Raw genomic sequence first — 27697 nt, 5'->3', positions numbered from 1 at the left:
TAGGTTCAGTGCTGAGCAAGGCGTGAAGACATGAGGCTGGGCTAGGGGAGTCAGAGAGGGGAGGGGATCGAGGAAGAGAATTGTAGGCAGATAAGACCGCATCTTTTAACAAAGGGAATTTATGGGCAAAAGGAGAAGGGAGTGAAAAGGTCTGACGTAGGACAGAAAAAGATAAGAAATCCGATCCTTGAAATAGTTGGGACACCCAAAGTAAACCTCGTTGTCTCCAGGTTTTCCAATAAAAAGGTTTTTGCTTAATGAGGATACTATTATTGTACCAGATGGGGGACTTAAGAAATTCAGCGACCGAGGCAGGAGGGTCTGGAGAGGAACAAAGGAGTAACTTAGCGGTGTGTTTGTGAATAGGGGTAGAGAGAAATTGAGGTTGGCGGGAAAAGGAAAGGTATTCAGCGAAAGAAAAAGGAGAAAGGGAAAGACGTTCGATTGTAACCCATAGGGGGGATGGTTCATCGGGATCCTTCAACCAAAGGGAGGCTTGCCAGAGGAGGAAAGCCTTATGATAAATGGGAAAATTTGGAAAGTTAACCCCACCCTCTAATTTGGGAAGACGAAGTAGGAGCAAGGACATACGCGGTTTCTTGTGGGACCATAGAAAGGAGGAAAGAATAGTATTGATTTTCCGAAAGAATTTGGTCGGGATAGAAACAGGGATATTGGAGATGACGAAAAGGACTATTGGGGTCATCATCATCTTAACAGTATCGAGCCGGCCCCACCAGGAGAGATAAAGGGGATGCCATCTGGAAGTGAGATCGGAAAGTTTCTGGGAGCATTTATTGAGACAGAGTGAAACGGTATCTGAGACAGAAGGGGCAATATGCAAGCCAAGATATTTGATGTGAGTAGGACTCCATGTAAAGTTGGATGCGGCAAAATCTGTTTTAAAGGTACATTTGGTGAGGGGTAGGATCTCACATTTGTCGTTATTTAATTTATAGCCAGACAATTGAGAGTAGGCCTGAACTTCAGCGAGGAAAGCGGGGATAGAGACAGAAGGGTTAGATATGGAGAGGAGAATGTTGTTTGCATAGGCAGCTAGTTTGATATGGGTATGAGAAAGTTGAAAGCCATGTAAGTGGGGATTCTGACGTAACCTGGAGAGAAAGGGTTCAAGGGCTAGATTAAAGAGAAAGGGAGAAAGAGGGCATCCCTGACGGACTCCTCTACCTAGATTGAAAAAGGATGAGATTAAGCCATTGGCACAGACCGCGGCTCTGGGATTAGAATAAAGGAAAGAAATGAGAGCGATGAAATTGGGACCAAACCCAAACCACTTTAGCGTAAAGAAAAGGAAAGACCATTCAACTCTATCGAATGCCTTCTCAGCGTCTAAAGCGATTGCAGCCAGGGAATCATTGAAACGTGAGGATTTAGAAAGGACGTTGAAAAGGAGTCTGGTATTATCTGTGATGTAGCGGCCTTTAACAAATCCGGATTGTTCGGGACCTAGGAGTTCTGGAAGGAAAGGATCTAATCTGATTGCTAAGGACTTGGCATATCATTTATAATCAATGTTGACAAGTGAAATTGGTCTATAATTTTTGCAGTGTTGTGGATCCTTACCCTCCTTGGGAATAATACAGATGTGGGCGTCAGAGAATGTGCCAGAGGAAGCACCGCTAGATACAAAGGAATCAATGAGGGCATGCACTTTTGGTAAAAGTAGGGAGGCAAAATGTAAATAGAATTCGACCGTGAATCCATCTGGGCCTGGAGCTTTATCTTTTTTGAGAGAGTTGAGGGCAATATGTAATTCGCGTGTGGTTATGGGTGATTCGAGGGCAGATAAATCGACTGGAAAATTAGAGGGAGGTTGAATGCCTGCAAAGAAAGTATCAAGGGAGTGAGTAGAAGGGTGGGTGTCAGAAGAGTAGAGTGTAGAGTAAAATCGGGAAAACTCCTCCAAAATATCAGAATCTTTATAACGTAAAACAGAAGTAGTATCAAAAACAGATTCAATATTCAATTTGTTTTGTTTAACTTTCAAATAATTTGCAAGAATTTTCCCCACCTTGTTTTTCTCACCATAAAATTTTGAGCTAGATTTCAACAGGTACAATGAGGCGTCTTCAGTAGCTTGCTTGTTGTATTTCATTTTGGCGCAAACAAGAGCATTCAAGCTGTCTCGGGAATGGGAGGTATAGAAGGAGTGTTCTAGATGTTTGATTTGAAGTAGGAGGTCACTAGTATGTTTACGTGGAACTCTGCGTTTTGTGGCAACGTTTCTGATAATGAAGTCCCTGGCAGCAGCTTTATAGGCATCCCAAATGGTGTGTTTGGGTAGAGAAGGGGTATCGTTGAGGGCAAAAAATTCAATGGAGAAGTTCGTGAAGGATTCAGTAAATTTAGGATCGAGGAGAGGGCATTGTTGAAGCGCCACCTCTTGGGTCCGATAGGTTTGGGGAGAATGTCGATGTTAATGAGTACCGGGGCATGGTCAGAGAACATTATAGGGCCAATCTCAGCTTGAGTGAGGGATTGCGATAAATGATGGGAAAGGAAGATGTAGTCAATACGAGATTGCGAGTGGTGTACAGGTGAGTAAAAAGTAAATTCTTCAGAGGTTGGGTTGCAAATTCGCCATGCATCGACAAGCTTGTGTTGAGAGATGGCATGTGTAAAGAGTTTGTGAGATTTATGAGGAACAAAAAATGAGGTAGATTTCCTATCTAAAAAAGGATCAAGGGGCAAGTTACAGTCACCAGCTAAAATAAAATTGTCATCTATACATTCAGTAATACGAGTGGTAAAGGAGCTCCAAAAGGCGGGATTGCCGCCAGTGGGGGCGTAAACATTAAGCAGGGAGAGAGAGGTGCCTTTCGAGGAGAGCTTAACAAACAACCATCTACCTTCAGGGTCAAATTCAGAAGACAAAACTGAATGAGGAAAAGATTTGCGAATTAACAGGGAAACACCATTCCTCTTACCATCCCCAGGAGTGGAAAACACTGCCCCCACCCAACCTCTTTTAAGTTTTGCAGCTTCAGTGTCAGATAAGTGAGTCTCTTGTAAAAAAGCAAAATCAACATTCAGTTTAGCTAAATGGGAGAGAACTTTTTGTCTCTTAATTGGTGAGTGTAAACCTTTAACGTTCCACGATACAATACGTAATGACATTAAGTAATATTAAAAGAGTAAAGCGTGAAAGAAGTAAGAAAACAAGAAGAAGCCTCAAAGAAGTGCGTAGTACAGCTAAATGGAGAGGGAAGATGAAGAAAAAAAGATGAGAGAGTGAGTGGGAAAAAGAAGAATAAAGAACGTGGTGAAACGATCACAGCAAGAAGTAAGGAGTAAAAATAGGAAAGAAACAGCAGGAAAGGGAAAAACAGTGAAGATGAAATATCAGGATCAAACCAGAGGGAGATTGAAATGAGGATCAAGGTGAGTCTGAGAGAAAAAAGTAGGAAAGGAGAGGAGAGAGGAAAAGATAAATAATGCAAGCATATGAAAAAAGGGAGAAGAGACGAAAAGAAGCAACATTGTGCGAAAAAGAGTGACACCAAAAGAAATGACAAGGTGAAAAAGGGTAGGAGATCAGGAATGGATACAACAAATGAGAACATTTCAAAAATAGGAAGGGGGGAAGGGTAGGTACTTACAAGGGTGAAGGAATAAGGATCCAAAATCTGGAAGGAGGACGAAGGGGATGAGAACGAAGATGAGACGAGGGGGGTAAGGCCAACCAACGGAGGGCAGGAAAACGGGGCAACGAGACGTCCAACCAGGTAGACATGACGGGGCGCTAAATAGGGATCTGCAAAAAAAGGAGAACAGCGTGATTAGGTAAGAAGAAACATGAAAAATATACTATGACAAGAAAACAGATAGATAAAAATGCATAAAACAGCAACGAGGGTCGGCTTAGTCAAAAAAGACTAGTCAAAAACAGGAACGGGGTGAACAATCAATGAGAGTAAAGAAACATGAATAAAAGGCCAGCAGGATACTAGGAGAACCAATTACAACAATGTGAAGAGTCACGGATGAAATGAGGATGAAGAACTGGAACTGGAGAACTCCATGTTGACAGGGCCGCAGGAATTGAGGAAACTACGGAGTCGCACTGGATCTTCATAGGTTGTGGTCTTATTGTTGTGGGTAACTTTGAATAAGCAAGGATGAAAAAGACCATATCTAGCTCCAATAGATCGAAGTTCCGCTCTCATGTCAAGGAAGGCTTTGCGTCGAGTAGCAGTGGCCTTGGCATAGTCTTGGGCGAAGAATAGGGTGGAGCCAGACCAAGTTAAGCGTGGAGAAGCTTTAGCAGCCAGGAGAACCTTCAATAGATCAGTGTATTCAAGAAAATACATTATGACACCCCTAGGCTTTGTAGATGGAGACGCAGAAGAAGAGAGTCGGCCAAGCCTGTGAGCACGCTGGATATTGAGCGTAACGTCTTCAGGTAGATGCAGGAGCTTGGGCAGAAAGGACTTGAAGAAAGTGATAGGATCATTCCCCTCACAACCTTCTTTCAGGCCGTAAAGACGGAGATTATTACGTCTATTTCTATTTTCAAGGCCCTCCACCTACTTCTGGAGAGAGGACAACTGCAAATCCATGTGGGGAATCTTGGTGGCAGATTCCTGAAGATACGACACAAACTTTTCCACGGTAGAGACCCTGGCGTCCATCTGAGACCAATTGTCAGTTAGCGTTTGCAGTTTGGCATTAGTCTCCTACATGTAGGGGCGCAAGGCCCTAATCTCCTCAAGTAGCAATTCCATGGAGATGACTGAGGAGGATTTCGGAGGAGAGGGGGGATCCTTTTTTAACCTCTTTGGATTGGTTTTAGAAACATTGTGTGAAGGAGTATCCATATTAGACAGCGTGTCACTGGCGATGAAGGGTGCAGAAGCTTCTAAGTGAGCTAGCCCTGTAAAAAGTTTGGAGTTTTTAATATAATTGCGCTTAGGGGTCCTGCTGGAGCAATTCGCCATCCAAGCGTGCGTAAAAAGGATTGTAGAAGACGCACGAGTTAAGGCTGAAGGAGTAAAAATATATAGTAGGAGCAAACAGCGTGCAAAAATGTAGGAAGTCGTGGAAAAAAGCCAAAAAAAAGAGTCAATGAAGTAATGTGGCAGAAGAAAAATACCAGAGTAGCCAAAGGAGAAAGGTAACTCCTATTCAAATCGCAAGGAATATACGAGCAGAAAGAACAAAAAACAAAATGGCGGCTCGTTTTGAGGGAAGCGAAAAAGACGAAGTAATTGCCATTTGTGACGCCAACAAGCAAAGAAAAGTCACCTGTGTAGGGCAAAAGATGTCTTCATGATGGTAGAGTGGGCGAAGACAGAGCAGGAAGCCTCATGGCGCTGGAGTGCAGACATGAAGAAAGCTCATGGTGAAAAGGAGCGCCGCTACGAAGGACAAAATGGCGGCCGCGGCCGCTGCAGAGCCGCGACCGGAACGAAGACTGGAAAATGCGGGTGTAGGGGCTTCAAGCCGCGACGGGAGTCATCGCATGTGAAGCCTGACGCTGTCACACATCTTGCGCTGCTTCTCCGGTGCAATTTTGTCGGCGCGAACCGCCAGTCAGCTCTGGTACGGACGGAGCTCTACCGCCGCGCCGCCATCCAGATCGGGCGCTTAGCCACGCCCCCTGGATTTGCTACTTCTATGCGTATTGCGTTGTGCAGCACATATGAAAACAGCAAAATGCCACTGATTGTTTATGTGCAGGAAGGTATCCCTTCCTGCACATAAACAATCATTTAAAAAAAATGACATTTTGCAACTTCCATGTGTGCTGCATTAAACAGCACACACAGAAGTTACAAAATTCCATTTAAATATTGTGTATGTGCAGGAAGGGACAGCTTCCTGCACATAAACAATCATTCCCCTCAACCCAGGCACTCGGGTTGCTTTTTTTAAATTGGTTGTTGTAGAATATTTCATACAAAGTCAACTTTACAAATGAATTGGGTTTGTAATTAATATTTAAAATATTCCAAGACTAAACTCTGTAGCTGTTTCGTAAGTGCAGATAGCAAAATTACATTGAATATTGTACCCTATTCTTTCGTATGGAACAGCTATCCCTGTCTTTTGGGCCTTTTCACTTTAATGATATGTTTAACATGAAACTTTTACATCTTGCGCTCTCAAATTCACTTCCCCCTGTCTTAATGGGGAAGGAAATCGGACTTAGAAGTGAGTTACTAGTATTTAAAAGGAGGGTTTAGGCCTGTCAAAAGGTGTTTTTTGACAGGCCAAGGTTGCAGTTAATACCTGCAAGACTGTGTTACAGATGGCACGCCTGCAGTATGGGTTTCCCTGTTACTGCAGTGGGTGGCATCAGGCACTCTACAGCCCACTGGTGCATTGAATTTAAAGGCCCTGGGTTCACGTAAGTACCATATACTAGGCGCATATAGGTAGGCTAAATATGCCAGTTAAGTGTATGCCAATGTCATCATGTTGAAAGGGGAATCACAGGCACTTTACCTCTGAGCATCAGGGGGTGAAGTGCAAAGAGTTCCACAGCTAGAAAAAAAAGATCAGTAAAAAGGCAAAAACGATATTGGAACAACTATGCAGAAAGGGCAAAATTTCAAATCACCTATTTTATGAGCACTGCCCTTTCCACCTCCCAAAGTCTATGTTGGTGGTAACTACTCATAGGGCATAAAAGTGTTTCGCTGCAGGCAAATTTGCACGGAACCGTGACAATCGGTGACATTTTTTTTGTCTCTTTCTTTACCAACTTAACCAGTTTAGGTGTTCTTCGTGCCAGGGTTCTCTGCTTCTGTGACAAGCATTTGCTATTAGAATAATTTCAGTCCTACCGCAGTGAAACATGCGCAGCTTCCACCGTGCCAAACAAAACAATTGTTGAAATGTCTATCCGTCACACAATGATTTTATTAAAGGCATGTTTTGAATTCCACACAGTGGAATTAAATTAATGGTCTGCGTCATATCGTGTGGTATTTGAGGCAAGTTCTTGTCTTCGGCGATGCGTTTCACATTGCATTGTTAATTTTACCCGAGATAGTAGGCGATACAACGTAGAGCAATGATTTAATTCCTGTTAATACAGAAGTGCTCACTGTTCCATGAACAGCAATCAAAGAGCTAATCTTGATACATTACCATAACACACACTGCAGAAATAGCAGCCTCACTACAGTACATTATGCTGTTCAGTTTCTGTACATAATGCAGTTATTGACAGTAGAATGCTGACGGCCATAATGACCTCATTTTATTCTTAATTTCTTAATATCGAATACATATTTGCCATGCCACAGCTCGGGCTGCATTGCATTTTTAGGTTTGACACAAAAATGTTGAACAAGGGGCCCCATGAACGAAGCAGAGTACATACACTCTGTGTTGCGACTGCAAACATAATGAATCCGAACGTGAAAAGGTGGCAATCCACGCACAAACAGGAGGAGTATCAACGTTTTCTAAATAACTCTTACAAAAGATAATCTGTTAAATGAATTTCCAACTAGCGGTTCAATGAAATTTGCAAATAGGAAAAAGTCTTCTGTCTTTCGCTGGTGAAATCACAGACCCCATGGGCACAACTTAATGAGAGAGGGAGAAAACTACAGCCAGAGCCCTGGTCCAGACGGCCAACAATTATGTTCTCCAGAGACCTGGTCACATAGCTGCAAGCGTGGATATTGATTGGTCTAATGGCCAATGGTAACAGAAGTGACATCACGCGCCCTTTACCATCTACTGACATCATAGGATCTGTATATTTTACCATCTTTAACACCTCAGCAGCCCTCATGTTGCTTCTGAGGATCTACAGAGAGAGCAACGTAAAAATTAGAAAACACAAACACAGCTTTTTGAGCCCTATTTACTTTTTGTTCCTGCAGCTGCATTTTTAGTTTGAGCCAGGGCAGCGCATGCACTGCTCTGCGAGGCATGCTGTATTCGAGTATGGACTTGAAGCTCCGCCCACTCTCCGCTCATATTTTTCATTGGCTTGTGTCATTGTCCTTTGTAAATGGTGGCTTCTGATTCGTTAATAGGCTTGTTAGTCCCTCCTCTGTACCACCTTGTTTACATTTGTAACCTCCCATTAAGACTGGCCCTTTTTCTTATTTTGTTACAGGATGTGTCTCATTTAGGGCCTTCATTTATGTGGTTTTGCCATTTGGCAGCAGACCTTCCTCCTGTGCTGCCATACGGCAAAAGAAAAGGGCAGGAATGTGCTGTATCTATGAGATACGGCGCATTCCTGTTCTTTTCCCCTGTACCAACGCAGTCACCTTTGCACCATGGTGCAAGGGTGCCTGTGTTGAGGGGATGATTGTTTGTGTGAAGATAGGGAAACCTTCCTGCACAAAAACAATCACAAGAGGCTTTTTCCTTTTCTATATGTGCTGCAGAATGCAGAATACATAGACAAAGGAAAAACAAGGACAAATAAACCTATTTCTCCTTGTTGTGCCTCCCTTATGCCTCCACTAGGGGTACAATAGTTTGAGCTATTGGTATTGTAAATGACAATGCCTGTTATTTATGTGTTAATTATCAAAACAGATAAATAAAAGCCATTGTCATTTAAAATGCCAATAGCTTAAACTCTGTCAAATGCGAGATGGGGAAGCAAGGACATTTCTAGGGGCACCAAAATTATCCAGCAACTGAAAGGAGGACTGGTTCTGCACAGCAAAAGCCCTGCCACTTCACTGCAACACTACTTTTTATGGACATCACTGAACTCATGGCACACATTGAAGGCAGGGGAGTCAGGCAGCCCCCAGCTACACCTGCGATGGGGCGGGGAAACTAATCAAAGGGGGCACCATTCAGGACACGTTCAAGACATATCTGTATAATATGGCAGACTCAGTTGCCCTTCATCACATTCTGAAGAGGAGCCCCATCATTTTGTGTTATGTCGATGAAGGCAATGGAGAAGCCATGGTGCCATGTAAAATTCCCAAAGAGTCAGTCAATGGTTTGCAAATAATATTAGTTAGCCCATGTGATGATATAACACTGTATCAATGCTGTGGCCTTTGGTATTTTGGAAGAACCCCGTAATTCTCTGCACAACATGAAGAGCGAATTGGGTGCATAGGATGTAAAAGATACAACCATTGGTGGTGTAAAGGTATGGTGAGTAACTGAGCTTCTGAAAGGAACATAACCTCCATTTACCACTGCAGCATCAATCTACTTATGCGCAACCCAAAACCACCATGCTGCTAATATCATGAGTGTTCTGGAAACTCCCTCTCATCAAACTCTGCATTTCCCTCTTCCATCTTTAAAATGACGTCCTGGCAGTTGCACTCACGCTTCTTGAACCTTCCTTTGTAAAGAATATAGTTCTTTTGTAATATAGTTTGTGGATTCCATGAATATGTGCCCTGGACGTATGATTTATAATCGTGGTTTTCCTTCATATTTGAGAAGTATTTCTGTGAACACCCTCCTGGAACACCCTCCCCCTCCAATCCTGGCAATCTTCCACATTGCCCCAGTTCAGGAAGGACCTCAACACCTTGCTCTTCGGATGACCCCAGCACTCAGCGAGCCACCCTTCCTCTCTGCAAGTTCCTTAAGACCCTCACAGGTGTGTAGTTGAGCTTTACCAACCCTGATTGATTGATTGATTGATTGATTGACTGCGGAGAACCTGTGAATGTTCCGGTCTGACTGTGAACGCTAGTGTAATCCTAGCTATTAAAATTCCATTTAAAGTGATGCTGATGCAAGCTTTATTGCACTGATAATACTAGGCCAGAATTACATTGTCGTTACACCCGCGTAATGTTACGTAATATCCTTCATTTCATGTTGTGTTTGTTAAGTGGAATGCTTGAAATAAAGCAATTACGCCATCATGTGATTTTCCATCTGTTCAGGGAAAAATCCTTTCACAGGGAAACAGGTCCAATGTGAATGAACAGAAGAATGTAAGCGGCTGATGGTTATGTCATGCACAATTTACATGTTCTGTTTTTGTAGGTGAAGAGACATTTTGCGCTATTTGGAGTTGAGGAGACATTCTGTGCTAAAAAAAAGCGCTAAACTTCAAGTTTACAGTAATTTCAGCTAATTCCGCGTATTTTTTCCGCAATTTCATAAAAGGAAATGGAGCGCTTCCTAGAAGACATTGGGTTGAACCATTTTTACTTTGACTCACACCAATGTGGGCACAAGAAGAAAGGATCACACACAGATCTTGTGGCAAGGTATTCATATAGTGAATGAAGACTACCGGATCGGAGATCTTCATGACCCTGCATGTGCCACACATGTGACTATGTGAAACATTTAGACTATACACTCATGTCAGAAGCAATAAGAAGCGGTACTGTGCACTGTTTTATTTAATTATTTGAAGTTTTCTGTAGCGAGGATCATATTTAAGTTCATGCTAGAAAGCTTTAAAACTCTACTCTGTATGTATGTATATTAGGAAGAGTTGTCTGACTTGCGCTCTGTGACTGTACTGCCACTGAAAAAGGGAACTCCCGAAACGCGTCGGGCAGCAGTCTGATGCTTTTAATATACTGGAAGCTGGGACTGCTCTGTATCAAGTGGTAAGCTGTTGGGGAAGAGCTGGTTTGTGCCTGACTGCAGCCCTATTCTTGGACATACCCCCTGAGCTGAATATGTATATATAATCTATAAATATATATATTCACTGAAAAAAACATAGGTTTCAGCCTTGTTATAGTTAGGAATTAGCATTTAAAAAACCTTAGAAATTCACTGAAAAAACCATAGGTTTCATACATGTTATAGTTAGCTGGAAATTTCACTCATACAAAACCAGTGATGTCATTTGAGATGTCATCAGTGATGTCATGAGTGATGTCACTGACCATGTCATGAGTGATGCAATATGTGATGTCATCAGCATTGCATTGCGGGCGCGTGTGTTATAGTTAGCTGAACTAACTATAACGGGGGAATTTCAATGGTTTTGTATGAGTGAAATGTCCAGCTAACTATAACATGTATAAAACCTATGGTTTTTTCAGTGAATTTTTAAGATTTTTTTAAATGCTAATTCCGAACTATAACGTGGCTGAAACCTATGTTTTTTTCAGTGAATTTCTTAGGTTTTTTAAATGCTAATTCCTAACTATAACGTGGCTGAAACCTATGGTTTTTCAGTGAATTTCTAAGGTTTTTTAAATGCTAATTCCTAACTATAATGTGGCTCAAACCTATGGTTTTTTCAGTGAATTTTCAAAGGTTTTGTAAATGATCATTTTTAAATGTATTAATTGTTATATTTTTTTATACTGATTTAGTACATTATTTAAAATTATTTATTTTTAGATATTTTATTTTTTAAATTACATTAGATATTTTTTATATAAATTGAAAAATAAATGTTTTTTAAAATATTGAAATTGTAATATTTTATTTTATTTTTTATTTATATATATATTTTATAGGCAATGATATCCTATGTAAGGAAATTCAAGGTACTGTAACTACGGTTAGAATTACTTTTCAGGATCAGTAGTGGGCTGACAGATGCAGCACTGAGGTCTCTCCTGATAACAGGTGAGTAAATCGGAATTCGTAGTTCGGCTGATTTTTGAGGAATTTTTTAAAGTTCCAAAACTCCTTGTAGAGAGGTGTAAAAAGAGGCATGGCCTCATTACACCTCTCTGCAAAGGGGCCCCCTGGCCCATACTGGAGGCTCCTATTGGGTTAGTTGCCCCCAGGAACCCCCAGTATGCAAGTGGAATTAGTTCCACCTTTGCAAACGCACCAGGGGGCGCGTTTGCAGAGAGGTGCAAGGAGGGGGTGTGGCCTCATCCAGATCCCTTTTTAAAAAAAAATGCTTTTAAGAAGGGGGCTGTGTAGCCCCCCTTCTTTTTCGTTTTTTATGGCCCTGGGGACTCCATCCCTCAGGGCCTGCCCCCAATTTTTATTAAAAAAAAAAAAAAAAATCGGGAAGGGCGTGCCCCCCTCCCAGGGCCATACTCTGCCTCGGGAACCCCATCCCCCGGGGCATGGGCCTTTTCATATTTGTATTTTTTAATTTAGGAGGGGGGCTGCTTTGGCCCCGGGGACCCATTCCCTGGGGCCAGCATTTAAAAAAAATGGTATTTTTTTGGAAGGGGCCGGGTGGCCCCCCTCCCGTGGCCAATTCCGGCCCCGTGGACCCCATCCCCCGGTGCATGGCCAACTTGTCTTTTTTTTGTGGAGGGGAGCCCCTCTCCTATGCCCCCTTAAGGCCCGGGGACCCCATCCCCCGGGGCCTGAAATGTTTTATTTATTTTTGTTTTTTTGGGAGGGGGGCCGCGTGGCGCCCCCCCTCCCGGGCCACTTCTGGCCCCGGGGACCCCATCCCCCGGTCCTGGCCCTCCTCGTTGGGGGCCATGGGGGGTCCCCAAGCCAGCTAACATGCTGCTCCCCATGCAGAAAAGCAATACGCTTTGATTTTTGAAAGAGAGAGCAGGTTTCCTGCTCTCTCTTTCAAAAATCAAAGCAGTTTGCTGTGGTAGTGTGGGAGCCGCGAGGCTCCCGCCCTACCATAGCAAACAGCAGTGTCCCGGGCTAGGCACCCCGGGACACTGCAGGAGCCGGCCCTGGCGAGTGGTGGTCCCCAGGGCTATCGAGGGCTCCAGGAGGGGGGCCACGTGCCCCCCCTCTGAACATCTACAAAGCCCCGGGGGGTGGGGGTCCCCGGGGCTGGGGGGTCCGTCACAGAACCCCCTATTTTACATATTAGTGCCTCGGGAGATGGCGGTCCCTGGGGAGTGTGGGGGGCTTGAGCCCCCCCCACAGGTTTAAAAAAAACAACAAAAAACAAAGCCCCAGGGGTGGCGGTTCCCGGGCTGCGTGGGGGCCATGAGCCCCCCGCATACTTAGAAAGAAAGCCCCAGGGGGTGGTGGTCACCGGGGCTTGAGGGGCCTTAGAGGCCCCCCATCACTAATATTAAAGCCCTGGGGGGTGGCAGTCTCCGGGGCGGCGGGTGGCTGTATGCCCCCCGCTATCATAATTACTTTTCCCCGGGGGGTGGTGGTCCCCGGGGCAGTGTGGGGAGGATTGGGACGCCCCCACATTTTTTTTCTCATTTTGCCCCCGGGATTTGGTCCCCCCGGGGGCTAATTTTCAAAAAAGCAGACCGGGTTTTTTTTTTCACGGGGTACGTGTACCTACACGTATCCCGTGATTTAAAAAAAATTATAATAATTTGTGGGGCCTTGGGGGTCCTTGTGGGACCCCCCGAGCAGGCCTAGGGGTCAGGGTGTGTCTACCCTGCCCCCTTTGCATGTTTTGCGTGTTTGTTTTCAGAACCGAGGCACAAGATGGCTGCCAAAACTTCCTGATTTGGAGTGTTGACAGACAGTTGACATCCAATCATCATGCAGCTCATGCACAGGAAGGTACACGTACGGTACTTCACATATAGATATACTTATGATTTTAGTTTTGATTTACTCAGGAACTACTGAACGGATTTACACCATTCAACAAAAAGTGTGACCTGCGAACAGAACTCTACCTTTTTGCCAAATTTGGTGTAATTTCGTTCAGCCGTTCGGGCTGTAGCCCTGGCTAAACGTCCTATGGGAAATTGCATGGGGAAAACACGTTTTGGGACCCCCCTTTTTTCTCAGACCCCACTTGACGAATCTCCCCCAAACTTTCAGGGAAGGAGCGGAGGAGGCCATTTTCTTGGAGAAATTTGCGAAGATTCGTCCACCGGCCCCAAAGTTATTCCAAATAGAACGTTGCGGATTTCCTATGGAAAGTAGGTCCTAACTATAACTACCTAGTAGGTAATATATATATATATATATATATATATATATATATATATATATATATATATATATATATATATATATGTATATATATATATATATATATCCATCCAAGCACACAGTTCCTCCTCCCTTCTTTAGAAACACAGCCAGCACTCACAGGGCAATTTGTGTAGAGTTTTTATTTCCTTATCAGCAACAACAAACGCGTTTCTGCTTCTGCCTTCGTCGGGTTCTTGCCCCGTGAGTGCTGGTTGTGTTCCTAAAGAAGGGAGGAGGAACTTTGAGTTTGGATTTGTTACACGGAATGCCACCGTGTTGCCGGCATCCGCCCGCGAGTGCTCCTATTTGATGGCGTACAAAGGAGCTTTGATTGAGATAAATATATATATATGTATACACATATTTATTTGTATTTTAAAAACAGTGGACTGCAGCTTACAGTACAGTATGCCATTATTAGAGGCCCCTCGAGTTAAACACAAGTTATTTACAGAGTAGTCTCAAGTACTCTAAGCTGTTAGTAGTAGTTTCATAACTTGCCCTTTTAAACAAATGCCATCCCATGTCAGAGGTAAGACATACATACTGAAGAGGTGGAAGAAGGTTAGCTATGGTAGGTTAGGTATGGCAGATAAATGAATAATGGTAGGTTAGTGATGGTGATAGGCTTAGAATAGAAAAATTCATGCTAGCACGTTGTTCTATGTAAGTTAGCATTTTCCGGAGCCATTTTCTATATTGGCGCCATTTTGAATTATAATCGAAACTAATCTTTCGTCATTTCTGAGAAGAGGCCTCTATTGGGTTTCATTTCCCTGAGGTTGGGCTTTGCTTCACTAATGGTTTCCCTGGGATAGGTAACTTAGGTACCTCGGTATCCATGGTGGGGTGGCCCTCCAAACTCCTATCTTCCATGGGGTTTCATCGAAGTCCACTGGGTAGGGTCCTTAAACTCTAAAACTTCAACTGTGACTTTCCCATAGAATTGTACAGAGCACGTGGGTGTATTCCGGGTATTCCCACACTGCACCCGTCCTCTTGGGGTCCCTATCTACTCACCTTGGGTGGTTCCTTGGGGTGCCAGTGATTCTAAATCCTCTCAACACTGTCTTGACTCGAGTTGTAGTTCTTATACCACTTTCTTAGCATATGAGTTGGTCCCCCCTGGGGCCCACTGTGTATTAGTGCTATTTACTGTCATTTCTGTGCTTAAGTATTATGTGATTATCTCCATGTAGGAGATACTGTGTTGTACTAGATAGTGGTATATCAATAAATACATACTTTTATAACTACTGTGTGGTTCTCCTTTCATATTAACCAATGCTATAAGGTTGCATTCTGGGCAAACAAGCTGCTTAAAATTTCTTCAAGACTAAGCCTGAAGGCTGCTCTCCACAGCTACCACTTGGATAGCCTTTTAAGGTTATATTTGACCTCTTAAATCACCATAAGGGTTGTTTGGACTGGTGCAAGATGCCCACTTTAATTAGTGGACAGCCTATACCTGGCCAACATCTCACATCTAAAATGTTTGTTCTGCCAAAATGTAGGAATCCTAAAATGGATTGTACATTTTTCAGAGTCTTTGGATGTTGGAGAAGCGCACACTTTTCTAAAAAGTTGGCTGCTAGGCTTTTTCCTTCACTTGACAACTCCTATCCCAACAATAGGACATTGAGGGTTACATTTATAGACCTCAGAACCCCAAAATTATATTGTTCAGCCTGGTCAAGTGATCCAATAATTCATTGTTCGTCAGATAAATATCATCTACATAGGGCAATGCCTCTTCATCAAAAGTTTGAAGTAACTTTGTTACCCTTGCTGAGAACAAACCGGGACTAGTCTTATACCCTTGGGGCAGTCAGCAGAATTGATGGTGATAGTGTTGGGCTGAAAATGCTGTCAAATATCTGCTTTCAGACACTCTATTCTGGCAGAAAAATCCATTTGAGATATCTAGGGCCCCATTAGGATGTCGGGCGGCTCGCCACCCTGCACTTCACTGTACAACGTGGCAGGTACCGCACGGTGCCTGTCATGCTGTTCATTGAAGTGGCAATGTGCATTTTTAGCATTTTAGCGGGCGGTGCTTTCAGCACCGCCCACCCCAATGTTAAAAATGTGGGATGCGCCAGGCAGTGTGGCAGGCGCATCCTAATGGCCCCCATAGGACCGCCGCCCTTTTGGCGGGCGGTCCCGTTTTAAATCGGGACCGCTCGCCATCCTAATGCGGCCTCTAGTGTTGTTTTGTATTTTTTCGGCACAATTTTATTCATCAATGCGGCAATTTGTGCGTTCTGTACTGCTATTGTTTTTGTGCATGTGTTCAAATGCCTGCAGTCTAAAACTAGACAATATGAATTATAAGGTTTCATGACAGGAAACAAAGGATTATTCATGGGAAAGGTGCAATTCTATTTTACTCCTTGGTATTCAAGTTGATCTAATAACCCCCTGAGTTGTTTTTTGCGCCATGTCTTGGGTCCTGTCTCTGTGGAGATGGAGTATTTTTTACTGGTATTTTATGGTGAGATGACCCTACATGATTGAGGTATAAGGCAGGAGCAAGTGCTACTGCCCACTCTTGTGCTTAAGAGTGTTTTAGTGATACTGGAACAAGAGAAAGATGCTTCTCCTTTTGGGCAATCCATTACGAACTCTGGTGGCCAATCTATTTCAGCCAAAAGGATGTCATAACCAAAACTCAGGTTCTCCCAAAAGAGTCCTTTAACCTTCCTAGGTATGTCCCCCTCCATATGGAGTGGTATTTTGTATAATGGGAGAGGGGCACTAACCCTAGTATCAGGTGTCTCCACTGTGATATGTTAATTCAACGCCACTGACACCTGAAATTCCATCAGGTTTTGGTGAGCTATTGTTACTTATGCTGCGCTGTCTAGCATTGACAGAGCCCATTTCCTGTTCAGAAGTTGAGCCCTCATCAAAAGCAGTGGCATTTCTAGTTTTAAGGCCAGCTGCTTTCTGCTTTTTAAATTGAGGTTTTGATTTTGGTTAATCTTCTTTTTTGATATTATAGTACGAAATACGATGTGCATCTCTGAACTTTGTTTGTTCTTCTGATCTGTGTTCTGAAAGTCCTTCCCTCTCTGAGTTTTTTGATGAACCTTAAAGGGAACGAGAGGAATGTGTATCAGTACCCTGATACCTGTCAGGTTTTTTAAGGTTCTCACTATTTTTAAGGTTATACCTCCTTTCGGCGGGCTCCTCTTGGGGAGACCCACCCCTAGATTGTGATCTAATCTTTCAGTTTTTCTGTTGTGTATTATCCCATTTCTTTTTAAAAGAATCAGGTGCTTGCTTGGAGTTATCCTTTTCAGGTCTATCCATTACTTGTGGTTTTGTAGCTCTAGTTCCCAAATTATCCCTACCTAATTAGGCGTATGTATCTTTGATCATTTTAGGCAATTTTTGCTCCTGTTGTGCAGGAGTGCATTCCCTTAGGTGTTGGCATATAGCCACCGCTTCTGCCTCACCTTTTATGTTTGCTAACATATTTGTTGATACCAGGGAAAAATTACCTAATAATTTCATCCCCAAGTTTAGAGCAGGTTCTGTTCCATACTCATTCTGTATTGTCTTAATACCTCGTTTATCACCGCTATTGAATGGATATCATGCGTTCTGTTGTAGATGGCAGCGAAAACAATACCCCAAAAGGTACAATCATCTATCCGGGGAGCTATTGCCATTGGCAAGGAAACTGTCAGTATTCTGTGTTTTTCTTGTGGGTCTGTGTATGAAAACACTGCCTCTAACTGTGTAATTTTCTGTGCTATTCAGAATGGCATTTGCTCATGTTTAGATGGCATTCTTTGCAAAAACCGCGTTCAGCGTTTGTCTGGAGATCTTAGTTGCAGTCCCTTGAAGTTGACTTGCTAGTGTAACCCTTGTAGTTTGAAGTGCGAGTGTTCTCAAAATGAACTGTGTCAAGTTTCTGTAAAGTCTAATTATTTCTTTGTGAAGTAGACGTAAGTCTGCTATTGGCAATGTGTCAATGTCTAGATGCGGTGTGTACGCTGCTAGGACCAGCCAAGTCGCTCCGTCACTGCTGAGCTGACTGAGTATTACTTTATCTGTGGTATGTGGGAGGGCACCTTTAAATCAGTTTATATGCTTTTGGTAACTGAGCGGAACTTCAATGTCCTCGTTCTGACAGTATTCTTCTGGTGTATCATCCGGAGTGTAAGAATGAAATGTTTTTGTGCGTGCATGTGCAGGTGGGAATTTGACCCATGAATAGAATACCTCCATCCTAGATGACTCCTGTGCCTCAATCACAAATGTTACAGTTCCACCTAATGCTGGGACTCCATATTCTGCTATTTTTAAAATAAGTGCATTTCTGACATTTTCTGAAATCTTTATTGCATCTTCCTGCTCCCCATCCCCAGCTGCCTTCGCATGTAATGCTGGAGCAGTTTTCTCTTCGAAAGACATTGTTGAAAGAGTTTCAAGGAAAATTAGATAACGTTTTATTCTCAATGAGGAACAAAAATCCTTCAAGCTTGAATAAACCTACATCCAATACATAGGATATGCCTAATCAGCTGCGGCGGACTTTTCCCTTCCCACTCCAGACTTCTTTGGGTATAAGTGAGTAGGGGTCTCTAAGAACAGCACAACTGAAGTACTGAAATTTGACCATTAAATAAGAACCAAACCGTGTAGTTCCTATAAATCTATATAGGATCTGTGCATTTAGACAACATAAACTGTGCGATTTGGTGTCCAGACTGATTCCAGACACCCCCAGCGGATATGTTTGCCTGTATACCAGCTAGCTCACAGGGCCACTATGAACCACTCTTACCAAGGAGCATATAGCTTCTGGCAGCTATTGAGCATGACAGCCCTGTCTCCTCAGGGATCGTGGAAACAGTAGAGTACGTTTCGCTCAGTCACTCCTGCTTACTTTGTCTCAGAGAGATACACAAAATAAATGATGGGTCATTTTCAATAAGCATTTATTGAACCTGCATCATTCTAGTGTAAAATGTGTGTGGGCCAACAACCATAAGACAGAAACAGATATATATATGGTTATAAGCACCAACAGAGTAAATAGATGGTAGAATTCTACCATAGTGCTAAAACAATGGATATATGCAGGCATATACTTAAATGACAGTAATAATGTGTACTCCTATAATGCTAACCCTAACTAGATGTACCGAACTGTACCTAGCATGTATTTAGGTGTATAGCCAAGAATCCCCCAGAATAGACCCAACCCCATTACCTGATGTGAGAAAATGAAGGACCCCGTCTTGATCTTGAGATGGACACCCCGGGAGGGATGTCAGACCACTGCGTGCTGGAGTGTCTACGTACAGGAACCTCAGCCGTCTCGTGTCAGTGTGTCAGCATGGAAGTCTTTCTCCTCCTCCTGCCCCAGCAAATATATGGTGCTTATATACCCAAAAGGTACCCTCAGTGGTTCTACCTTGCTTTGTCATGTCTACCAAAGATGACAATAGTGATGAACCTTATACGCAGTTAATATACAGAAGATGGTAATCCTGCTGTGATTCTGAGAATCCTCATGCATCATAAATGTGGCTAGTTTTCGGGGGAAAACCACACAACATTTATGTAGCACCTAACTATGTAAAAGGTCCAGAAAAGGGGGTGGTGATGAACAGAGTGCCTGAATTAAGCAGACCACTCTTACCCAGTCCAAAGATCAGGGCTTGATCCATCACCGTTTTTTAGCTCACTGCACCATCCCAGCTCAGAACTTGGCTATATGCAAATTAGTCTGTTCCTGTCCCAGTGCATGATGGGAACAGGGCAAACCAAACTACCAAGCCAATTCTTGTACTGGGAAGGAAACAAGCTTCCGGGGACCGGTTTCTGCCATTTCAGGCGTCTTCGGCCCGGCTTGCTTGAATCCTGATGGTGCAATGAGCAAGGGACTCACATCTGAGTATACCCTTCCACGCTTATGGTGGACAAAATGATTCAGAAAAGGGGGTGGTGATGAACAGAGTGCCTGAATTAAGCAGACCACTCTTACCCAGTCCAAAGATCAGGGCTTGATCCATCACCGTTTTTTAGCTCACTGCACCATCCCAGCTCAGAACTTGGCTATATGCAAATTAGTCTGTTCCTGTCCCAGTGCATGATGGGAACAGGGCAAACCAAACTACCAAGCCAATTCTTGTACTGGGAAGGAAACAAGCTTCCGGGGACCGGTTTCTGCCATTTCAGGCGTCTTCGGCCCGGCTTGCTTGAATCCTGATGGTGCAATGAGCAAGGGACTCACATCTGAGTATACCCTTCCACGCTTATGGTGGACAAAATGATTCAGAAAAGGGGGTGGTGATGAACAGAGTGCCTGAATTAAGCAGACCACTCTTACCCAGTCCAAAGATCAGGGCTTGATCCATCACCGTTTTTTAGCTCACTGCACCATCCCAGCTCAGAACTTGGCTATATGCAAATTAGTCTGTTCCTGTCCCAGTGCATGATGGGAACAGGGCAAACCAAACTACCAAGCCAATTCTTGTACTGGGAAGGAAACAAGCTTCCGGGGACCGGTTTCTGCCATTTCAGGCGTCTTCGGCCCGGCTTGCTTGAATCCTGATGGTGCAATGAGCAAGGGACTCACATCTGAGTATACCCTTCCACGCTTATGGTGGACAAAATGATTCAGAAAAGGGGGTGGTGATGAACAGAGTGCCTGAATTAAGCAGACCACTCTTACCCAGTCCAAAGATCAGGGCTTGATCCATCACCGTTTTTTAGCTCACTGCACCATCCCAGCTCAGAACTTGGCTATATGCAAATTAGTCTGTTCCTGTCCCAGTGCATGATGGGAACAGGGCAAACCAAACTACCAAGCCAATTCTTGTACTGGGAAGGAAACAAGCTTCCGGGGACCGGTTTCTGCCATTTCAGGCGTCTTCGGCCCGGCTTGCTTGAATCCTGATGGTGCAATGAGCAAGGGACTCACATCTGAGTATACCCTTCCACGCTTATGGTGGACAAAATGATTCAGAAAAGGGGGTGGTGATGAACAGAGTGCCTGAATTAAGCAGACCACTCTTACCCAGTCCAAAGATCAGGGCTTGATCCATCACCGTTTTTTAGCTCACTGCACCATCCCAGCTCAGAACTTGGCTATATGCAAATTAGTCTGTTCCTGTCCCAGTGCATGATGGGAACAGGGCAAACCAAACTACCAAGCCAATTCTTGTACTGGGAAGGAAACAAGCTTCCGGGGACCGGTTTCTGCCATTTCAGGCGTCTTCGGCCCGGCTTGCTTGAATCCTGATGGTGCAATGTGCAGGTGGGAATTTGACCCATGAATAGAATACCTCCATCCTAGATGACTCCTGTGCCTCAATCACAAATGTTACAGTTCCACCTAATGCTGGGACTCCATATTCTGCTATTTTTAAAATAAGTGCATTTCTGACATTTTCTGAAATCTTTATTGCATCTTCCTGCTCCCCATCCCCAGCTGCCTTCGCATGTAATGCTGGAGCAGTTTTCTCTTCGAAAGACATTGTTGAAAGAGTTTCAAGGAAAATTAGATAACGTTTTATTCTCAATGAGGAACAAAAATCCTTCAAGCTTGAATAAACCTACATCCAATACATAGGATATGCCTAATCAGCTGCGGCGGACTTTTCCCTTCCCACTCCAGACTTCTTTGGGTATAAGTGAGTAGGGGTCTCTAAGAACAGCACAACTGAAGTACTGAAATTTGACCATTAAATAAGAACCAAACCGTGTAGTTCCTATAAATCTATATAGGATCTGTGCATTTAGACAACATAAACTGTGCGATTTGGTGTCCAGACTGATTCCAGACACCCCCAGCGGATATGTTTGCCTGTATACCAGCTAGCTCACAGGGCCACTATGAACCACTCTTACCAAGGAGCATATAGCTTCTGGCAGCTATTGAGCATGACAGCCCTGTCTCCTCAGGGATCGTGGAAACAGTAGAGTACGTTTCGCTCAGTCACTCCTGCTTACTTTGTCTCAGAGAGATACACAAAATAAATGATGGGTCATTTTCAATAAGCATTTATTGAACCTGCATCATTCTAGTGTAAAATGTGTGTGGGCCAACAACCATAAGACAGAAACAGATATATATATGGTTATAAGCACCAACAGAGTAAATAGATGGTAGAATTCTACCATAGTGCTAAAACAATGGATATATGCAGGCATATACTTAAATGACAGTAATAATGTGTACTCCTATAATGCTAACCCTAACTAGATGTACCGAACTGTACCTAGCATGTATTTAGGTGTATAGCCAAGAATCCCCCAGAATAGAGCCAACCCCATTACCTGATGTGAGAAAATGAAGGACCCCGTCTTGATCTTGAGATGGACACCCCGGGAGGGATGTCAGACCACTGCGTGCTGGAGTGTCTACGTACAGGAACCTCAGCCGTCTCGTGTCAGTGTGTCAGCATGGAAGTCTTTCTCCTCCTCCTGCCCCAGCAAATATATGGTGCTTATATACCCAAAAGGTACCCTCAGTGGTTCTACCTTGCTTTGTCATGTCTACCAAAGATGACAATAGTGATGAACCTTATACGCAGTTAATATACAGAAGATGGTAATCCTGCTGTGATTCTGAGAATCCTCATGCATCATAAATGTGGCTAGTTTTCGGGGGAAAACCACACAACATTTATGTAGCACCTAACTATGTAAAAGGTCAGCATCAAATCCGTTATGTAGTACAATCGGAAAAAGCCATCACAACAAAACTTTTTTAACACATGCTATTACAACGCATGCCATCACAATGAAGCACCATCACAACACAATGTCTTAACAACTCATGTCATTACTATGCATATGCCTTTACCACGCATGCCTTTACAGCGAATTTTGGGCCTCATTACGATGTCGGTCAGAAAGGCTCCGAACAGCATTCCATTCGTGCTAATCCGTGTCAGAAGCCTTGTTTCCGACCGACTCAGAAACATTTCCAACCGACCGACTTAGATGGTCGGAAACCAATCGAACTTTCCGACTCAGTTCCGAATCACATCCGAACAGCATTTGCAAAAAGCAAGTCATTCGTAGCCGATCGTACGGTTCTACGGAACACACTTCTGATCGAACAGCATTCGGAGAATCCAAATCGTTCGAAGGCGATCTTACGGTTCTACGGACCACGTTTCTGATCGACACATTACGATGTCGGATTTGGACAGCCTTTCCGACTTAATTTCTTTGACACAGATCGGCTGTTGGAAACTGATTTTGGAGGCCTGTAGCAGGCCCTCCCTTCAGCAAGAGGCCTCCAGTTGGGGCTCGTGGGTGTACCCATGGGTCCCCTCTTTCCAACCATGAATCGTGTGGTAGGCACCATGGTGTGCCTGCCACAAGGTGCAAGGTTTTCCGCACCCACCCCTTTCTTCAATGGGAGCTTGGGTAGTCGGACAGAACACAGGCTCCCATTGAAGTCAATGGGAGTCTGACTGAACGGTGTTCGGAACATTGTAATCGGTCAGTCGGACTCTCCGAATTCAATTCAGTCGGAATCCATTCTGACACTGAGTGGGTCAGAATGCTTTCCGCCCAACATCGTAATGAGACCCTTCATTGTAAAGGCATAAATGGCAAATACATATGTGTTTTACATGGAGTATAAGGTAAGTATATATGGTTTTGGGTGAGTTTGGGTAGGAAGGGAAATGTTGGGTTTAGGGTGAGCTTGGGTTTCTGGGTGGGAAGGGTAATTTTAGGGTTTAGGGTGGATTTGAGTTTTTGGGTGGGAGGGTAACTTTAGGGTTTAGGGTGGGTTTGGGTATTTTGGTGGGAAGAGTAATTTTAGGGTTTAGGGTGAGTTTGGGCTTTTGGTTGGGTAAGGCAAATTTAGTGTTTATGGTGGGGTTTGGGTTTTTAGGTGGAAAGGCTAATTTTAGGGTTTGTGGTGGGTTTGGATTTTTGGGTGGGAAGGGCAATTTAAGTTTTTAGGGTGTGTTTGAGTTTTTGGGTGGTAAGGATAATTTTAGGATTTAGGGTGAGGTTGGGTTTTTGGGTGGGCAGGGTAATATTAGGGTTGGTCTGGGTTTTTGGGTGGGAAGGTTAATTTCTGGGTTTAGAGTGTGTTTGGGTTTTTGGGTGGTAGGGCAATTTTAGGGTTTCACAAGGTATGGAAGTTAAAACATACATACACCCTAACACACACACATGTCTATATATATATATATATAAATATAAATATAATATAAATATAATATATATATATATATATATATATATATATATATATATATATATATATATATATACATACATATATATATATACATACATATATATATATATATATATATATATATATATATATATATATATATATATATATATATATATATATATATATATATATATATTCACTGAAAAAACCATAGGTTATAGATCATATATGTAAATGTAAATGTAGTATACTTGTAAAGCGCACAGCTGCCCCAGCAACGGGGCGTCCCGGCGCTGTATAACTCTGGGGAACCCGTCCTGGCTTTCCCTGTGGGATGGTCCCTTGCTGGGAGTCCCCAAGGTGGAGCCAGGCATCCCCGGAATTGGTGGGGCCGTTGTGGAGATTAGGCAAGCTAATGCCCAGAGTTGCCGAGTGGAACCCCTGATTAGAGTAAGCACCAAAGCGAGAATTATCAAGTCCGCTGACCAAGGTCCACGACCCTGCCGCGTCGGGAATTGAACCCTGGTCCCAGGCTGACTTCTGCTCTCGGGCCTGCCGCCTCTAACCAGTGAGCCACACTACTCCACTATAGTTAGGAATTAGCATTTACAAAACCTTGAAAATTCACTGAAAAAACCATAGGTTATAGACCATATATAGTTAGGAATTAGCATTTAAAAAACCTTATTTTACTCACACAAAACCATTGAAATTCCATATATAGTTAGTTGCACTAACTATATATCGCGCACCCGCAATCCACTGCTGATGATGTCACATATTACATCATTCATGACATGGTCAGTGACATCACTGATGACATCACTGATGACATCTCAAATGACATCACTGATGACATGACTGATAACAACATCCAGTGATTTTTTGTTTCTGTAAAGTTTAAATATGTCTTACATATTGAAGAATGAGTGGATGTGTAAGTGTCTGGACGAAGGATTTAGTAGGTGCATGACTGACTGTATGACTGAGTGATTAAATGTGTCTCACTGAGTGCATGGGTTAGTGACTAAACTGTCTTAATTTGTGCATCATTATGTCTGTTGTTCTGTAAACTGCTGCATGTGTTGATCAGTAGCTATATGAGTAACTATATGGGTTATTGATTGATTGTCCAAGTATTTGTATGGGAGACTGAGTGTGTGTGTGGCTGGCTGGGAGGTGTGTGACTCTGTGCAGATCAATGTGTACTTATATCAATGATTGTATAACAAGGTAAGTATATGTTAGTATATGTTTGAAAATATAAGGTGCTCTATGTTTAACTGTATAGACAAGAAAATGGAAGTGTGATTGATTCTTTACAGGACTGACTAGGTGTGTGAGTAACTCCATGGATGAGTGGCAGAGTGTGAGTGTCTGTATAGGTGTATGAGTGCATATGATAGTGTTGTAAAGATGAGTGATTGTATGTATGAATGATTGTATGGGTGAATGAGTGAATGTGTGTGTAGACGTAGGAATCAGTGAGTACATATGTAGTAACTAGTATTGGTGTGTCAATGGTTTCAAAAATTATACTCTGTATTTAACACTGGGTGAAACAGAGGTTATATTAAAATATGAGGAGATGCATTGTATTGTCACATGAATGATATCATCAGTGATGTGGTCATTGATGTCAAATGAGATGTCATCAGTGATGTCATTTGAGATGTCATCAGTGATGTCATCAGTGATGTCACTGACCTTGTCATGAATGATGTAATATGTGACATCATCAGCAGTGGATTGCGGGTGCGCGATATATAGTTAGTGCAACTAACTATATATGGAATTTCAATGGTTTTGTGTGAGTAAAATAAGGTTTTTTAAATGCTAATTCCTAACTATATATGGTCTATAACCTATGGTTTTTTCAGTGAATTTTCAAGGTTTTGTAAATGCTAATTCCTAACTATATATGATCTATAACCTATGGTTTTTTCAGTGAATTTCAATGTTTTTTTAATAGCAAATATCATAAGCTGTCGAATGTCAAGTACGTGGTAAGTGAAAAATGTTTCGTGTTTATGCACACTGATCTGCTTTGAATGGTGCCCCCCCCCCCTCATTTCTATTAGGAGTACTCTCTCTTTGCACATAGTGAAGGGTAGTTAACGCAGGCCTTTGCCCCCGTTGTAATACGTCGTGCCTGCTTCTCTCTCCATTTGATTGATTGTTATCCAAGTATTTACTGTTTTAGAATTGGTTCTCTTTGGTTCATTCTCTATTTACAAACAAACACAGAGTCGCAATACTCTGTTTAGTCTTTGCAGATAACGAACAATCGTGTAAAAAAAAAAAGAAAAGGAATCGAGCAAAATCAGTAGGCCACTAACGGGATCTCTTTTTGACCTCGCTAAAATAGAAACATTAGGAACAACCCCTCATGACAAATACAAAACTAGTGAAATGAACTGAACTCCACACAATGATGGCTGCAAAACAGCTCGGCTCCGCCACCCACCCCGCCCAAAATAACGATAAAGAGCGGCTGCCATGATTGGTTGCGGAATGGCCACGACGGAGCTACGAAATGGTACTGCTCTCATGCTAACCCCAGCTTCAGTCTGAAACATCCAGAAACACTGTAGACTACCAATTCGATCAGTTCCGGTAGCGCCCCAATGTAACCCGGTAGAGAAGAACTAGCCCTCCCCTCTTTGACTGATGGTTCTTGTTGCCTGTCCCTTCTGTTGTCATTTAACAGAACTATTTAGCCTGCTGAAAGGGGTTTTGTTCCGACCGCTGGTTGGTGGAGACATTTTAACTATATTCTGGACCTGCGTTGTCGCGTAATGCGTCATATGACGCGCCGCGTTAGCGCATCCGGAAGTCATCCGGGGCGCGCAGCGCGTAACGTAAGCATAACAAGTCATGTGACTTGTTAATAAAACTTTTCATTGGTTCATTTTACTTTTCTTATTCTAATGATGAAAGGCTTGGTCATATGACCTAAAAATTACGCTTTTTATTACTTCCGAACATTATTTTTTCTTAAATATATGTTATAATGTTCCAGGCTAATGTACTTTCCCGGAAAATTTACAACTGTCCTGCAAGTAAAATATATTCTTTTTTCGAGAAAAAGAGCGTTTCTTCGTCCCATGACGGAGCCGTTGAGCAAAAGAGGGTCGACCTGCTGTCTTAGTCGCCGATACGCCTGAATATGAGATTCTTATCGATCACTTTATGTTGCAGGAATAGAAAACACAACAGCCCTTGACCATTTATCTTTACTGCGTTCCTTCGTATTATACCTTTTACCCTTCATGTAATTGGTCTGCTTTATTTCACTTGCCTTTTAATGATTCTAAAACAGTGACTATTATTAAAAACTTTACCAATGTATATACTACTACCATGTTTTCTTTTAAAAACCTTTATTGTGAAAATTTCATTATACAAATACGAGCCTATAACCACGTGGGCCTGCCATGGAGCAAACTGTAATCGTATATGATGAGTAGACATTTACACTGTAGAGGAACGTAACGGGCGGGCCATTAGGTTGCAAGAACTAAGGTGTCTAACAGTTACGGAATCGGTGGACGTACATTTTATAATTAAAATACGACAGGGCCAGTTACAATAAAATTATCTAGATATACATTTGCGGGCAAGTACCATGGGTGACGTTAATTCGAACTTTCAATAGTACAGTGATCAATAACACATCAGAACTTAATATCAATAGGGATGTCGAAATATTCAATCAATTCTCGTCCCCGCCCGCCA

Source organism: Lissotriton helveticus, chromosome 1_1 (genome assembly GCF_964261635.1).
Source record: "Lissotriton helveticus chromosome 1_1, aLisHel1.1, whole genome shotgun sequence".
Lineage (NCBI taxonomy): Eukaryota > Metazoa > Chordata > Amphibia > Caudata > Salamandridae > Lissotriton > Lissotriton helveticus.
This window is presented reverse-complemented; position numbering follows the sequence as displayed.